This window comes from Alosa alosa, chromosome 10 (assembly GCF_017589495.1).
Source record: "Alosa alosa isolate M-15738 ecotype Scorff River chromosome 10, AALO_Geno_1.1, whole genome shotgun sequence".
Lineage (NCBI taxonomy): Eukaryota > Metazoa > Chordata > Actinopteri > Clupeiformes > Clupeidae > Alosa > Alosa alosa.
The window spans coordinates 16,882,469-16,897,217 of record NC_063198.1 but is presented as its reverse complement, the minus strand read 5'-3'; positions in this window follow the sequence as shown (position 1 = coordinate 16,897,217).

The window sequence follows — 14,749 nt, the reverse complement described above, 5'->3', positions numbered from 1 at the left end:
TATTTCAGTGTTCAGTTTAGTTGCCATTTTATGGAGGTCCCTGACATTCACGAGTGACAAATGCAGATTTACTGTCCAACAGGGATGCAAAGTCCCCATCTAGAGCCCTGCCTTTAGGTCAGAGGTTATATTCTTGTTTGCCCAGTTCTCATGCCACTCTCCTTAGCAATGGATCTCAAGAGCCAAATTGACAGTCCCCAAAAATGGGTGAGCTGGCACTGGCCTCTCAACCACATACTGCCCGGTTGGTATGTTGAGCTCACGTAGGTACATCCTGCCTCATGTTAAAACTAGATGTACCGCAGAGCGGTACAAAATATGACCGTCGCCCAGTCCAGCACATTTTTTCCACAAAAAGAAATCACGCTGAAAGGCCTATATGATTCTAACTGTCTCACTAAATTGCATTATCCACACTCAATTCTCACTGGTATCTGCTAGACAACAAGTAACAAAACATGATTAGTTCATAGATTTCACATGTAAAATTCCTTTTATACAACCCCACCTCCATCTTGCCTGTTCATAATTCTGAGAAATTCTTGATTGTTTGTGTTATGTTTATGTTATGTGTGTGGGTGTGTGTGTGTGAGTGTGAGTGTGAGTGTGAGTGTGAGTGTGTGTGTGTGTGTGTGTGTGTGTGTGTGTGTGTGTGTGTGTGTGTGTGTGTCTTGTCTGCCTGCGTATGTGCCTGTGCATACAAGCGTACATATGTCTACTGTGTGAGTATGTGTCATACGTATGATTACTGTGAATGTATGTGTGTGTGTGTGTGTATCTGTTTGTGCACATACATGTGTGCACATGAAATGGGTTAACATGACCCCTGGCGGCAAACATACGGAAAAAAATGGTCATCCTAGGCCCTACAGTTCTCAAGATATTCACAGAGAACTGTGTCTGCCCTACCCTCCTTTCGGGGGGTCCAGTCCAGCGGGGGGGCTACAGATCAAAACGAAAAACGACGGTTCCATGCTATCCATGTGGGGGTACATGCCCACCAAGTTTCGTGTACCCCGGTCTGTCAGTGTCCCGGGAATCCTTGTTGGTGTACGTCACTAAATGTACACATAAATTATTTTATTGTAAGGCCCCCATGAACGAAAGTACACAAAACTTGGCATGCATTCGGAGGGTGTCATAATGATCCTACACTTTTAATTTCGTGCAGTTTTGACCTTGTCAGCCAGAGATATTGTGATGAAAACACCTAATTTTTTGCTTTTTAATTTTTAACTAGGTGGCGCTATACATGAAATAAGTGGTAATGGGATGGGTTGACATGCCCCCTTAAGACCAACATACATAAAAAAGGTGGACCTCCTAGGCCCTACGGTTCTCGAGATATTCACAGAAAACTGTCTCCGGCCACCTACAGGCCAGTTAGTGTATAGTAACATAAATTAATTTATTGTGTGGCCCCCCAAGAACGGAATTCCACAAAACTTGGCGTGCATACAGAGGGTGTCATAATGATCCTACACTTCCAATTTCGTGCAGTTTTGACTATGTTAGGTCACAGATACCTTCAATTACAACACCTCATTTTTACTTTTTTGTGTTTAACTAGGTGGCGCTATACATGAAATGAGTGGTTATGGAATGGGTTGACATGGCCCCTTGAGATCCACATACAAAAAAAATGGTCCTCCTAAACCCTACGGTTTTCGAGATATTCACAGAAAACTGTGTCTGCCCTACCCTCCTTTCGGGGGGTCCAGTCCAGCGGGGGGGCTACAGATCAAAACGAAAAACGATGGTTCCATGCTATCCATGTGGGGTTACATGCCCACCAAGTTTCGTGTACCCTGGTCTTTCAGTGTCCCGGGAATCATTGACGGAAATTTGGGCATGCAAAAAAAAAAAAAAAAAAATCTGACTAAACCTTCACTGCGCGGCGGTCATAATTAATCCAGTGTGGATTTGAGGGGTACACATCAGCATACCAGGACATAAGCATCTTTTTAAAAAGACCAAGAAAGAAATAGACACAAACCATTGATTTCCATCAGGCAAAACAGAGGAACAAGAAAAAACATAGCTGGGTATTATCTGGCTAAGAAGAACCTGCCAGTGAAAGGCATCATAGTTAACCAATGCCTATGTCGCCCTGCAGTTGCAATACATGCCACATTGAAGACCTTCTTCAGATTAACTGTCCAATAAACATTATGTTAGAGTGATCATGTTACCAGTTCCTCAACTTAAGTGGAACAGCCTTACTCATAGCCAACACAGTAGCAACCTCTGCTCCCCATATTTACTGTAAGAAGACATGAAAAATACATAGCTTCTCATGACAACCATAATCAAACCAAAAATAATGTATTTATCCTCTCATGATAATTATCTTTGATGCTCACAAGTTTAATGCTGAAGTGAAACAAAAAATACAAAAATGCTGATACCAAAAAAAAAGGAACCACGTAAGATGTAGGCATCAAACAACTGGGCGACAACATGTGACATTGATTTTTTACACATCGCAACATGACGAATTGATTTTCAACAGATCGCAACGATACAACGCATTGATTTTCTCAGTTCAGTCATCTGAAAGCCCGAGACTGTGGGCAGAGTGCCCTCCGCCCCTCTGCCAATGTGTGCCACACTTAAATAAAAGTCACGATGTGACAGCTGATGGATCCCAACTGCACGAAGGTAGGGTTTCCTTTCGTTGCAAAAATGTTTTATTGCCTAACAAAAGGGGGCAGGCTATATCACAATCCTTAAGATAGCAACCCCAACATCGAAGAAGAAAGAACTGAAGAAGCAAGATCCCAGCGACCCACAGGTGAGTGCCTTGTACTGGCTTTGTTTCTCTGCATGAACAGAAAGGCACTGCCTACTGCACATCTGGATGTGGAGTGTGAGTCATATCTAACGTGATGTATTTTTTAATTAAGGGGTATATAACAAACTGCCATCAGACCTACTAAAATGTACTACTGCCGGTATTTTCACTGGCCTTTGGTAAGGTAAATTAGAAAATATACTATATATATATATATATATATATATGTTGTATTGACCACATTACAATGACTGACACTTTCAAAACCACTCCTCCGGTGTATCAGATGTATGAACTGTCACCCATCTATATCAGAAAATATTACATACATGATTCCATTTTGGTTAATTTACTTCACTACTTTCTACATAATATATATAATGTCAGTTTTTTATTCTGTATACATGTTAGCATTATCATTTTTCATGAGTACACATCTCAACTAAATGTATCATAACATTATTTGTAAGGATGTGATTTCACATTCAATATGCACATGCTATATCTTATGCACACTCTGCTTCTGTAATTGCACTTTTGGGAATCTTTGTGGTAGTGTGTTCTTTAAAAACAAAATTATTAAATAAAGGAATCACAAGATATCACAGGAGCATCATGCTAAAACTATTAGCTTACACTGTTAGTAAGTCTTCCAGGGTTCCAGTGTTTGTTCATTAACATTTCTATGGTAAACTAGATATATGCCACACCCCCAAACAATATATTTTGCAGCCCACCTCAGAAGATAGTCCTTACTTCTGCTGTTGATAGAGAGCGGTCACATTTTGCAGTTGTCAGAAACTGCAAATGGATATTGTATGTGTTGTATACTGTATTGTATGTGAAAATCAGTGCTGATTCAGTGCTGATTCAATACAATATGGTTTCATTCCTGTACATATTTCTTTACATCAACAGTTGCTTAGACACTACTCACTAATTTTGAAGTTGATGGTCTTGCATATCCAAACACTGATTGTAGACGTGAAGATCTGTCAAAAAAAATATAATTCAAATCATTTCTGAATTAAAACTTTATTGCCATATTGCTATGGCTAGTCGCTAAGTCCATAATTACCCTCCCACACTATTCCACACATGAATTTCACAGTTACAGTGCTTTTTTTTATATATGGAATTACACAGAGACAATCATGACCATACTTGTCCCAACAACACCTCTGCCAAATGAGTGAGAGACAGATCAGTGGAAGTCACACGTTAAACATTAGCCTTCCACAGGCTGTCATAGCTGTGCATAGCATTCTTTCAGCCGGCTGTCATTCCAACAATAGCAGCTAGGTTAATTTATGACACTTAGCACTTCTTCATCTCTGCTCATTAGAATCTGTAGTCACTATGCTCACAAGTCTATAAATAAGAGCATTTGCTGAATGAACCAATTCCATCAGTATTTTATTGAGGTAACATCCAAAAGTGAACCCTGATTGACAGGATGATATGTGGTCGATAGGAGGTCTATAGTTTCATGAGGTATGTGACCTATCAAACACTGCATGAGGGAGATGGCCTCCCACAGCTTGGAAAAGCATTGCTAAGGATCTTGTGAAGCCTCAAACACTGTAAATGTGTTTACTATCGGTTTTGCATTACCCCAGATGCTATGGGGATCAGATTAACCTCTTAATATATCTTTTATTGGTTAAAGAATGAGGTTTTGAAGGTCAAGCACATACTGTACAAAGCCCTAGGGAAAAAAAATGTTGTCTTTTGGTGGAATGAGCATAGTGTTTAGAGCACAGAAGAAATGCACTGTGCTATTATTATCATTGTCTGATTCCTTTGGTCTGACATCCAAGATCATTATTTTAACATTATTATTCTCTTTAGAACTTATTTGTTTTCGTAAGACCATTTAAACTCATTATCAAATACATAAGACAAATAATATTAGACAAAATATCAAAATTCCTAAAAAAACCTTTTGCTTTTCTTTTTAAAAGATTTCTTCTCCAAGACCTTTCAAGGAAAGGGATAGAAACAGCAGCATGTGATTTACTTAAAGCATGTCAACATCAGATTCTTTTGGAAGATGTACTGCCTCAGTCTTACGACCGGAATGGGAGCCAGACTGTGTGTTACTGGCACACCCAGTTGACTCCAGAGAGTAGTTGGGAAAATATGACAACAAGATTGAGTTTCACATTCCTTGTTTGCACTCGCAAGGCCCAAATAGATGGATGATGCACTTGCGTCTCACCAAATAATAACTGAATATTATCCATGTTTTGTGAATGTGAATGTGTGGCTAACAATCCCACAAGGGTTCTCTACTAGCACATACAGAAATTAAACCTACATGAATTTGGAAGTTAATATGCTAATATTTCTTAAATAATGATATGTAATAATAATCATAACAGTAATAATCAATGTGCTTCAGCATTTTTAGGTGGTGTAAACACAAGATCTGTACAACATATTTAGAATACACTGCGTGACAAGTACAAGCCAAAGACACCAAAGAGACTCTCCAATGTAGAAGTGAAAGCCATTTTGCAGCCTGTCAACAGACTGGTCTAGAAATGGTGACAAATCCTTGAGATCTGATATAGCAGCCGCTAACACACACAGAAACATGTCCTGCATGGAAGATAACTACTTCTTCAACCTTTACATCTCCCTTGCTGTCAGTGATCTGTGACAGTCATGTCTAGGCCACGGAGACTCCAGTATAAATAACAACATCACCCCTAGCCATGTCACGTACTGTGGGCTATGATCACAGCAGATGATGGCAATCTTGCTCAAACCACAGTCAAGCTGACTGGTGTTGTCTTGCAGAGCCTACACCGAGGGCAATTTGTGAAATGCTGTAAATGTGATTAATTTAAAGCTGCTGAGTGATGTTACAATGTTCTGATACCCTCTAGACATTGTAGCCTAGGCCTAGACACTGGAATCCAATCCCTTAAATGGGTGTGTACAAGCATAAGTATTAGTGGGAAGAGACAGCTGTCTGCATATTTCATAATGATTTAAAACAGCAAGCAGAGTCTTGGTGGAAACTAGGCATTTTTAAAGGGAAAATGCAGTCTAGCAACAACCTAGGGTCTATTTTTGGTAGCCTGATGAGCCAGACCCACATTAAGATTTCTTAGATTTCTAGGCTTTATTTTTGGTTTTTGGATAACCAGTATAAAACTGTCGTTGGGGATGTTAATCTTAATCGAGGTAGCAGGACCGGAATATGCATTTGCAACAATATAGCAATATAGTGATAGCCTTAGCCTTGGGAGCAAATTAGCTATGTCAAAGTAAACCACTATTTTAAGCCTCAACAAGGCTCAACATATCTTTACACTTCTGTGATACTGTGGAGAGAGTCCCTACAGACAAACTGAAGTGTTTTAAACTTTGTTAGTGTACAGAATTGAATTTCCGAATTGAATTTCCCCATGGGGATCAATAAAGTATCTATCTATCTATCTATCGAAAGGACTGTTTGTGCAGTGCATTACAATACTTTGTGCAGTCAATGCATTACTTGCTACTACTAGTATTCCGATCGATGGCATCTTGTGAGAAGAAAGTTGAATGCCAAATTCTCTTCCTTTTGTGTCCTCTGACTTTTGTGCTGCATTTGGTTATCAGTATGTACATACGTGGCAAGATGGTGGCAACTGGAAGAAGAATTCAGGTAATGCACTGACTGTGCAAACAGTCCTTTGTGCATGCATATTCCGGCCTTACTCAAAACTACTCCGATTAAAATTTTTGACATTCCCAACGACTCGTTATCATCTACAGTAGATATTTACCCTAGTTGTTATATTTACCCTTGTTGTTAGACAAACTCAAAGGCATGCAAAATACTAGCAAACAACTGATGTTGTTGCCACTGATAAGCCCCGAGTTGGTCCTGATAAAGGCTTGCTTGCATGCTACATACTACTGGCATTGTAGTTGGTGTGCTGTGAAAAGTTTTTTACATTTCCCCATAGCAGCCTAAAGAAGACCACAGAACTTCATATTGCAAAGCCTAGGGAGCTACTTAGTAGACAGTACATGCAAGCTAATGTGGCTGGCATAATGTTAAGTGATCAATAAGATGTCAACAAGCAGCGACATACAGAGTAGGCTTAGTAGTTCTTCTACTCCACTTAAAAAAAAAAAATACTCGAACCTCGAACTATACATAGACGGGCTATAACTTAATTCCCTAGTCTAGCAGATTGGGAAGTAAGTAAGTAGGTAGGTAGGTAGGTACATAGATACTTTATTCATTCTGAGGGGAATTTTAGGCATCCAGTAGCTTATAAGTGACCGAAGGGTGGCCGGCTCAATCCCTGACTGGTAGGAAAAATGTGGGTGGAGGGAGTGATTAAAAAAACAGCTCCCCTACATCCACATCCATGAATGAGGTGCCCTTGAGCAAGACGCCTAACCCCCAACTGCTCCCTGGGTGCCGGATTAAGGCCTGCCCACTGCTCCGGATGTGTGTGTGGGCTACCAGCTCACTGCTCCAAGTGTGTGTGTGTATGAGTACTACTTAGGGTGGCCAGTGGCTAGGGTGTCCTGCTTTAGGAAGGACAGTCCTGATTGTTAGTGCCCTGTCCTGCGTCCTGCGCAACATCAAGCAGGACGCATTTGTCCTGCTTTTTGAGACAGGCTTGAAGAACGGAGTTCTAGAATCTTTACTGGGACGCAGCACAACGTCCAATGCAGTAACATATCTAGTCTAACAAATGATTGACTAAGAGCAATGTCAGATAAATATCTGAGCAGATATCATTGGTTAAAAACGTAAACAAGGCTCTATGTGCTGCTACGTCATATGTATTCCGGCTTCATTGACAGAAAGTTAGCCTACTGGTTAGCGCTTCGGACTTCTAACCGGAGAGTTGCCGGTTCGAACCCCGACCAGTAGGAACGGCTGAAGTGCCCTTGAGCAAGGCACCTAACCCCTCACTGCTCCCTTAGCGCCACTGTAGCAGGCAGCTCACTGCGTCGGGATTAGTTTGTGCTTCACCTCTCTGTGTGTTCACTGTGTTTCACTCATGGGATCAAAACAGTGTATACTTTATACTTTATACACACACACACACCACAAGGTATTGAATAAATACAAATACCGTGAACAAACACTTTTCATGAATATTTTTTCCTATTCAGCTACACAAACATCATCGTTAAACTTTAACGGACACCCCCTCCCCAATCCCCACCTCCCCCCAACATTCAAAATTGTATGCACCATATTGCTATGTGGCATAGTAATATTATACACCATGTGAAAGCTTGGACTCTTGAGAATCCAAAAATGACCATTTTTTTTATGTACAGTCTGTATAGTGCTTTACATTGTCAGATTGATAATATGTCTCAATTAAATTTAATCCCTGCTGCCCTCCCCCTCCTCCGCTTTTGGTGCTACAGTGACTTCTGGTTGCAGTGTAGCTGCAGCACAATAAGTAGATCCAACATATTGGGTACTGAAATATTCACAAGAATCCATAGAAATTGAATCTTCATGTTGTTTTATCGAATATTAGTTGTGCAGATGTATAGTTTATCTTATACACAACCATTGAACCAACAAAGTAAATGCAAAAATAGAGACTTTTGTGTAATTATTCCGTATTTTGTGTAGTCATTCTATATCAGAACACCTGACATACAATCCAGATTATGCTTCTAGAGAGGTTGCTACACAGTAAGGCTTTTGTTGTCAGCATGCATTTTGGGTAACCAAAAGTCCTATGGGGAGTTTCCATAGGGCATTTTACAAAACGCATGAGCATACCTTGGTAAATAATGGTCTAAAGTACATATTTTTTATTCTATATTGATCTACTTTTGCACAAAGCTTAACAAGACCTTGTGCTAGAGCTCAGTTGTGTTTCTAAGTCCATTCAAGTGACCTAGAGGGCTGAATTGTGGTCAGTTCAGAGAAGCTTGCAATCCGGCAGGAAGAAAAAACTATATTATAACCTCTGTAGCCCTGTGTCAGTACATCACACAGTTATACTGATGGTCTCTACTGAAACTAGTGTATCAGCTTTCCAAAGAGGTCAAGCATTTGATGGTGGGCCAAATTGGGTGAGAACAGTGGCTTCTAAAGTATAAGAATAGTGAGATTCCGGGGTAAAAGCCTAGAGATGGCCCGTCCGTAGTAGTTAAACCACACAAAATTGTATTGTAAATGAGAGTATACCAGAGTCCTATGTACACTCCATAGTAATTATGACAGCTGCACAGCGAAGTGGTGGTCATATAGGTTTAGTCAGATTTTTTCTTTTTCGCATGTCCAAATTTCCGTCAAGGATTCCCGGGACACTGTAAGACCGGGGTACACGAAACTTGGTGGGCATGTAACCCCACATGGATAGCATGGAACCTCCTTTTTTCATTTTGATCTGTAGCCCCCCCGCTGGACTGAACCCCCCGAAAGGAGGGTAGGGCAGACACAGTTTTCTGTGAATATCTCGAGAACCGTAGGGTTTAGGAGGACCATTATTTTTTGTATGTTGATCTCAAAGGGCCATGTCAACCCATAACCACTCATTTCATGTATAGCGGCACCTAGTTAAACACAAAAAAGTAAAAATGAGGTGTTGTAATTGCAGGTATCTGTGACCTAACATAGTCAAAATCATTATGACACCCTCTGAATGCACGCCAAGTTTCGTGGAATTCCGTTCATAGGGGGGCCACACAATAAATTAATTTATGTTACTATACACCAACTGGCCTGTAGGTGCCCGGAGACAGTTTTCTGTGAATATCTCGAGAACCGTAGGGCCTAGGAGGTCCACCTTTTTTTTCTATGTTGGTCTTAAGGGGGCATGTCAACCTATCCCATTACCACTTATATCATGTATAGCGCCACCTAGTTAAAAATTAAAAAGCAAAACATTAGGTGTTTTCATCACAATATCTCTGGCTGACATGGTCAAAACTGCATGAAATTGAAAGTGTAGGATCATTATCCATGCCAAGTTTCGTGGACTTTCGTTCATGGGGGGCCTTACAATAAAATAATGTATGTGTACATTTAGTGACCGTACACCAACAAGGATTCCCGGGACACTGAAAGACCGGGGTACACGAAACTTGGTGGGCATGTAACGCCACATGGATAGTATGGAACCATCGCTTTTCGTTTTGATCTGTAGCCCCCCCACTGGACTGGACCCCCCAAAAGGAGGGTAGGGCAGACACAGAGTTTTCTGTGAATATGTTGAGAACCGTAGGGCCTAGGATGACCAATTTTTTGCGTATGTTTGCCTCCAGGGGTCATGTAAACCCATTCCATATGCACACATGTGCATAAACAGATACACACGCACACACATACATTCACAGTAATCCTATGTATGACACATACTCACACAGTAGACATATATAAGCATGCATGCACATGCACACACACAGGCACATAAACAGGCAAACACACAAGCACATGCACATGCACGCACACACACCCACCCATAAACATGTACACACACACATGCACACAATTCAAGAATTTCTCAGAATTATGAACAGGCAAGATGGGGGTGGGGTTGTATAAAATGTATATTACATGTGAAATCTATGAACTAATCATGTTTTGGTACTTGTTGTCTAGCAGATACCAGTGAAAATTGAGTGTGCATAATGCAATTCAGTGAGACAGTTAGAATCATATATGCCTTTCAGCATAACTTATTTTTGTGGAAAACATGTGCTGGACTGGGCGGCGGTCATATTTTGTACCGCTCTGCGGTACATCTAGTTTATTGATACGGCGCATAATGTCCTGCTTTTTGGTGTTATGGAAATGGTCGCCCTAGTACTACTACACTCGGATGTTGTGTGCACACTGACTACTAACACCCGGATGGGTAAAATGCAGAGAATAAATTTCCTCACAGGACAGCACCCTTCCCTTAAAAAGTGAACAGTGCAGGGAGTGAACAGTGAAATAATGATGCACTGTTGTGTGCAATAACGATGGATGTCGTGAAAGTGAACATAAGACATTAGAAAGGTAAACAAAAGTTAAAGTTGCTTTTGACATAGCAGCCTACAATGAAGAAAAGTGATGCTCTGAATAGTTTACTTCTATACTCTTTGCCTCGGGCAAGGTCAACAGGAATTCCTATGCTAACGGCTGTACAGTTATTACCTAGCCTGACTCCAACAGATGGAAGGGGAATCATTGGAGAATTTTTGCAACAGTAACCTTATAGCTGCATTTTACCCAAACGTATCATATACCTGTTAGTCAACCGCAGGAATAATGACTGCAATGTAGACAGATGACAAAGATATCTCAACAATATTAATAAGTTATAGGAATGCAAACCGAAGTCCCTCGTCTAGCATTATGCTATTAATTTAACGTTAACACATGAAGGGTGATTAGCATACGTAATCACGTTCTCTTACCTCATTGTCTGGGGGGGGTCCCAGAGATACAGCAAACAGAAGATGTATGTTTTGTTCCACGACTGGAAGCTAAGAGACATACAAAAATATGTCATAGAAACACTACATTACATTAACTTAGGCTACTCCAAAACATTAGGCTACTTGAAAATGTGTCCAGTTATTTTGTTCTCTATGCTGTTCGTTATTGTAAGCAGATAAAATGTGCCCTGAAAATGTGTACAAAATTAAATAGCCTGGTTCATTTTCAACAGAAAGTATCTGCCAAGATATGACAGGCCTTCACCTTCACTTGACTTGACTTGAAAGGATTGATCTAGCCTGCTTCCAATCTTGTGTTGGACTTGGTACACGCAAGCGGACGTCACGTTCTGGGCGGTAACCCAGCTGCATGTGGAGGCAGTCGGCGTAAAGAATTATCGTAACACCCCCCATTATCACCACTTTTGTTCGGAAATTCTAAAACAACGATGTTTATTTAACACTTCAAAATAACATTTGCTAAATGAACTTACATTTTTCAGTAGCCATAGGTGTGTAGGTTTGAACAAAATCTGGTTTGGTTCTTAACTCATTGAATGCCAAGCTGTTTTCGGGAGCTTTGTCCTAGAGTGCCAGCAATCTAGACCATTGTTGGTGATTTTTGTACAGCCACAGCATATTCTGTGTTATAGCTATGAACACATACAATGGCTCGATTAAAAGGTGAAACTTTAAGCTTTCGCTGGGTGCAAACCGTGTATTTCTACACGCCTCTGTTCCTGAGAAATCCCAAGCTAAACAGTGGCTAGTTTTCATCGCTGTTTTTTTTTTCTTCTAGAAATGGAGATATAGGCCTAACGTCTTTGATGAAATATGAAGTGTTGCCTGCTGTTCCTTACTTGTGTAAACTTTCCGGGAAGTGATCAGCGAGACCTGGCGAGACTGCCACCTAGTGATAGACCCACGAAAATGGCCTGGTTTTGACATGACGTGAATGCGTCACTGATTCGATCCAAAGCGGCAACAGAGTTATGATAAAATGTCCAGATAAAATGTCCAGATTGTGCGTTTTCATGAGTTTTCGATCGTCATATATTTCATTTCCATTCATCACAGAGTTCCCAAAATCACATATAAGGTGTGTTAGAGTGTCTAGTTTCGTAATTTAAAAAAAAAGCTAAAAACGTAATATTACGTTTTTGGCACTCAACGCATGGGAAGGAATGAGTTAACAATGAATGAGCAATGAGTTAACGGGAGCATTTACTGCCTGAAATGTCAAAGTCCTTTTAGGCAAGTCCCTCCACTCGGCGGCCATATTGCAACGCTTTTTGGGCACTCATCGGGCATCCTATTCTGCAGAAATGTGCGTGCGCAAGGCTTCACGACACCAACCTTGCTCCAGCGGGAGTTCACAACCAGGGGGTCAACAGCGTGCAGATTAGCTTCGGCATGTTAGCATACGCCATTTTCAAGTATGGCGCTGCATGGAGCATTGGAACCAGCTCCATGCAGACCGCTTTTAGTTAGAGCCACTGTCATCCAATGAAATTAAAGGGACACCAGGCAAGCCTGATGCTTTTTCTCTACGAAACTCCCCCTCACTCGGTCTGAAGCTCTTTTCCTTTTCTTTGCATCTTCCGTCAAGGGTTTTCGCTGCTTCTTCGCCGGCTCTGCCATTATACACACGTTTGCAACAATCTCTAGCGTTTCGTTAGCCTGCCTCTGTGCTGTAAACTGATCCTGCATACATTTCCAGGGACAGGAAATGGCCTCTCAGGAAGTATCTTCGTAATCAACCATCTTTGCCTCAGTGTTCAATATGGCGTTGACTATGAATTGGCCGGATTTACTAGCCTAGCCTCCGCCATTCATTTGTATGGAGGGCGGGACTTAATCACTCTCTCCAGTTATACATAATACCTCCATGTTCACAACATTGTCTTCACAACACACCATATGATTGGCTCAATGTATTCACATCACACCACATGATTGGCTCAATGTATTCACATGTCGACGTTTTGCCGAGGAAGGGGTGGGATATGTGTAGACAACGGCCATATTGGTGTTACAAACTAACCCCATGCATTTCTATGGAGGATCTTTTGAGTGCTGTGTCTCCACATTAGAAAGTCTCTGATTTTGTTTACCACGCTCGGAGTTCTAGTGCTGGCCTTATGGGTCGCCTATTTACGCCGTTTCAATGGCACATGAACGGTTAGACCAAGAATTCTCGTCATGAAATTAAAATTCAACTGGAGCTCCAAGCGGATGTGTACACGCAGCCTTACAACACTGTTTACAGCTCTTCGAGTCACAGTAAAATGTCATTTTTGGTACATAGCTAATTTAGATACACCTATGGTGTGGGTGCTTGAGTTTCTATAGGAATCCGCCGTCTTGGTTTGTTTAGAAATGGATATTAAGTGACACATACACGCAAGACGGCGGAAATACGGGACCGACGGTAATAGGGGGAGTTCCGATAAATGAAGTAGCCTACAATGGAGTATTATGCACTTTGGATACCTTAAGTGTTAACAACAGTAAAGCTCATCAAAACGCGTCCAAGATGCAAATGCATATAGGGCAGGACTTGGACCACAAGAAAAGGTGCGATATTTTGAGAAATTACAGTTTATAGGCAGCGCAGATCCATATGAGTTGGGTGAGGGAGACGCAGTACCAAGTCCAACCACAAGCGCCCCCATTCCTCTAATAACTTCTGGCATTATTCTCCTTTCTCCCTGGTTTTTTAATGACTTTTGGAAGTCGATACCTACTCCAGATGTTTTTCTCGGTCTGACCTATTGATATAACCTAAAACACGGCAATAATTAACCATTTTCCTTGATGATGTGAGGGATTTACTTCAGTGCCTAATGCTTTCTAATGAGGTGAGTATCTCTAATATGGCGACGTCCAGATCTGATGACACGCCGTGCAAACCCCTAATACAACGAGAGGTTTGATATGTAGGCTACCCTTAGGCTACAGAAATTTCCGGTTTCTGGCGAACAGTTGCTGCAAATTTGGCAAGCATTAGAGACTTGAATTTGATGCGGGCAGCCATACTGTAGGTAGCCAGTGTATCTGGATGAGCAGCGAGGTAACGTGCCCTTTTGGGTTGGTTGTAGACCAGGCGCGCCACCGCGTTATGGATCATCTGAAGGGGTTTCACTGTGCAGGCTGGGAGACTTGTCAGGAGGGCGTTGCAGTAGTCAAGTCGTGAGATGACTATTGCCTTTACCAGGAGTTGGGTAGCATCTTGAGTCAAGTAAGACCTGATTTTCCATATGTTCCAAGTGTGAAACGGCACAACCGGGCGACCAAGGCAACATGATCAGAGAAGGTTAGTTGGTTGTCGAGAACAACTCCTAAATTTCTTGCAGCCCTGGTGGGTGAAACAGACAGAGTCAAATTTGATGTTGATGTCATGGTGTATGGTAGGTTTTGCTGGGAGGACCAGCAGTTCAGTTTTTGAGAGGTTTAGCTGGAGGTGATGTGCCTTCATCCATGTAGATATGTCTGAGAGGCAATCCGAGATCTGTGCCGAGTACAAGGGGTCATCAG